Below are 3,901 nucleotides of genomic sequence, written 5' to 3'. Positions count from 1 at the left end.
ATGCCAAGGTTCTGACCTGTTTTCTTTCTTGCTAATTTTGTATAGATACAAGAAATTGCCATGGGAGAAAATACTTGGCGCTCACCTCGCACCAGCTGACAGTGGCTATGTTTTAGTGAAAGCTTTCATGCCAATTATAATCTTATATGTGTTTAGTGGAGGTATCAGGGATTGAACCCAGCACCTCGTGCATTCTAAGCTGGCACTCTATCACTGAACTATACCCTATACAATCTTATTTATAAGGGTAAGACAGATGACTATATGTAGGGACCAGAATGTACTACTGTAATGTTACTCCACAGTTATAAATTATTCATCAAAAATATCACTAACCACACTGCACAACTGCAATTGCATTTTTACTTTTTCCTTCCACTTGTCCTTTGTCCACTTCTGACACAGGGTTTGTTAGTTAACAAGGCTGCATAATAAATTAACCTAAAACTTAGTGGCTTGAAACAACATTTATTACCTTAGAGTCATTTCTGGGTCAGGAATCCATGCCCAGCATAGATACATCCTGTGGCTTGGGAGTCCTTCACAAGGCTGTGATCAAGGAGTTGGCTAGGGCTACTGTCATCTCAAACCTCAACCAAGGAAGGATCTGCTTTACGCTCACTCAAGTGGCTTTCGCAGGCCTCAGGTTCTCACCTGGCTATTGTCCGAAGATACCAGTGCCTCACCACATGAACTTCTAGGTAGGAATATTCACAGCGTGGCAGCTCTCTCCAGAGGCAGAGAGCAAGAGGTGGTGAGAGAAGGTAAGTGCTATGGTCTGAATGCCTGTGTCCCCCAAAATTCATGTGTTGACACTTAACCCCCAAGGTGATGGTATTAGAAGGTGGGGCTTTTGGAAGGTGATTAGGTGATAAGTGCAGAGCCACCATGAATGGGATAAGGGCCCTTAAGGAGGCCACTGGGAGAGCTCCCTTGCCTCTTCCACTATGTGAGGATACAAGAAGTCAGCAGTCTGCAACCTGGAAGAGGGCTCTCACCAGAACCTGACCGTGCTGGCACCCTGACCTTGGACTTCCAGTCTCCAGAACTGTAAGCAATACATTTCTGCTGTTCTATGGCATTTTGTTGTAGCAGCCCGAACAGACCAAGATAGTAAGCAAGACAGAAGACAGTCAGATGCTTCTCAGTGCTTCTCAAACTAACCCTGGTGAAAGACCAGCTGGTTTTTTTTTTCAATCTATTCTAGATCATTACTTTTGTACAATAAAAACAAATTCACTTCTAGAAAAATTAAGTATCAAAAAGTATACAAAAGCAAACCCACTGATCCCAGGTTGGATGTTGTAACAATGCCAAGTTACTATAAAAATTTCTAAACACTTTCCATCCTATTACTAACCTCATCTGGACCAGAAACAGTTTGTGGACTGACACCAGTTTTGGACCATCTTTGAGTAGCACTGGATTTAAGGATTTTAATAAACGCAAGTGACTTCTCAAGGTTTTTACAAGACAATGGTTTGCACTCTTCACTTGACTATTCCTGGGTGAAGGGATTCTAGAAAAAAGCAAAAAAAAAAAAAAAAAAACCCCAAAACCTGATTCTTTCTACTCTCACTCAACTCTCTCTGCATTCCTGAAAATGGGACCTTTTGTTATGATGAAGGTCAAAGGTATATAGTACTGATTATGGGTCTCCTGTTTAATATTTGACCTCAGGGTCCTTTATGTGCCCTCCTTCTCACCAGTCTGTAAGCCGCACATTTGAACTGAGCAGTCTGACAGATACTACCATTATCAGTTCACATTTAAAAAATTCATTTACTTATTTGGGTAATCATTGTCTTAAAAAAATTTTTTTTAAACAGTTTTATTGTGGTATAATTTCTGTACAGGAAACTCCATTTATTTCAGATGTCAAAAAAAATTTGATGAATTCTGACAGATGTATACACCTAGGAAACCACCACCACAATCGAGATACCTAACGTTTTTGAATCACTCCCCAAGGGGTGCAAATTTCGAACTCCCAGTTTCTCCCTTCCCACCTCCTTTCCCCTCTGGTAACCATAAGTTTGTTCTCTCTGTCTGTGAGTCTGTTTCTGTTTTGTAAATAAGTTCATTTGTGTCTTTTTTTTTTCAGATTCCACATATAGGCGATATCATATGGCAAGTTCACATTTTAAAAGGTGAGAACTCAGCCACCTCTCCAACTATGTTAGAAAGGAAGCCTGAAGGTCCTTCCTGCTCCTAGTCTGTTCAGATCCCTTAAAATGCATCTCAAGTATAAATGCCTCAATTCAACTGAAAAAAATACGTTTTGAGCAGCAGATGTATGCAAGATTCTGGAAGACACCACCTTGAAGAAGGTAACAGCTCTGTTCTCACCTGGTTTACAGTACTTTCTTTATAGTCATTTACATCTTTATAATATTTTGGCATCTGAAAGCATTCTTTCCCTCCCTAATGAAACCGTGAACTTACTGAACAGTAGTGTTTCATTTCATAGCCTTCACAGCCTCCAGCATAGCATCAGGCAGTTTACTAGGTCCTCAGTAAAAACAGAGGTAAATGCCTGAATTCAGCAGACATTAATCGAGCCCAGACAGCAAATCCCTGACCAGCGGCTAACTGCTGTGAACAGGGCTACTGTCCCCAATCTCACTAACCTAGTGAGCATCACTCTTCCAGCCACTTCAACTCCCATAACCCACCCTCCAAGACTTCTTAGAAGTCTGCTTCTACTCCCCAGGCTCTCACTAGGGAAACTGACATCTAGTGTGAAGTTCTTATTACACCAGCCTCAAAAGAAAGGAGAAAACCAAGTTAAAGAAGGGGGTCTTCAACTTCTTACACAGTTGGGCATCCCCTTCCTCCCTTTCACTGCTCCCCCTCAAGGAAGGGAGTGAGAGTTAGCAAAACCTACAATGGCACGGCCCTGCTGGGTACCACACTGGCACAAAGGTGAACCAAACAGGTTTTTTTGGCCCTCAAGAATTTATAATGGACGGATCTGATCAATCTCAACTACAATGCAAAGTGAAATGCGCCAAGTTTTGCAATACTAGCATATGGAGAAATCACTGTGGAAGAACAGATGGGGAAGAGAATTCCAAATGGTGAAAATTCAGATGATATGTCTTTGGGTTAAGCCTTGGAGGATGGGTAATACAAATAATGGATAACACTCAGCACTTCCTACCTACCAAGCACAGTGGTTGGTGGTATACATGTATCTCATTTGTGGCTCACAAGAGGTCTGCTGAAGTGCTCTTGTTAGTCCCATTTTACAGAGAGGAAACTGAGGCACGGAGAGTGACCAGTTTGTCCAAGCTCTAGGCTAGTAAGCAGTGGAGGGAGGATTTGAACTTATACAGGGCAAGTCTAGAGCTGGTGATCCTAACCCTCACTTAAGGAGCAAAGGAGACCATGTGGGAAGGTCTAGTCACATGGCACGCTGAGGACACAGGGGGAGTTTGTGAGGCTGGAGGGAACTGGGAGGAGTGCTGTTTGATCCTTATAGCAGCTGTGGAATCTACACGTCAAACCCTGGGCTTTACATGTATTTCCCCCATCACCACATCCCTATCTAATGGACAAGTACTGTTATCTCCATTTTACAGAGAAGAGAACTGAGGCACAGAGAAATAACTTATCCAGGGTCACACAACTGGTAGTGGCGCTGGGATCTGTACCCAGATAGAATGACTTCTGAATCCACTGTGCCAGCCTTGTGTTCCCACGTGGGTGGTAGCCCTTTGCCTGCTGCGCAGTGCCTCGACTTTTCCCCCAGTCTACACATCCTGTCCCTTCCCATCCATTTTCACCGCTGACCCCGTACTCCTACCCCGCGCATTCAGCCACGACCGTCCAGCCCACGGACACAGGGTTGGGGGCCACTCCGAGCCCAGAACAACTTGTGCTCCCAGAAAGCTCTGCG

Source organism: Vicugna pacos, chromosome 7, assembly GCF_048564905.1.
Source record: "Vicugna pacos chromosome 7, VicPac4, whole genome shotgun sequence".
NCBI lineage: Eukaryota > Metazoa > Chordata > Mammalia > Artiodactyla > Camelidae > Vicugna > Vicugna pacos.
This window is presented reverse-complemented; position numbering follows the sequence as displayed.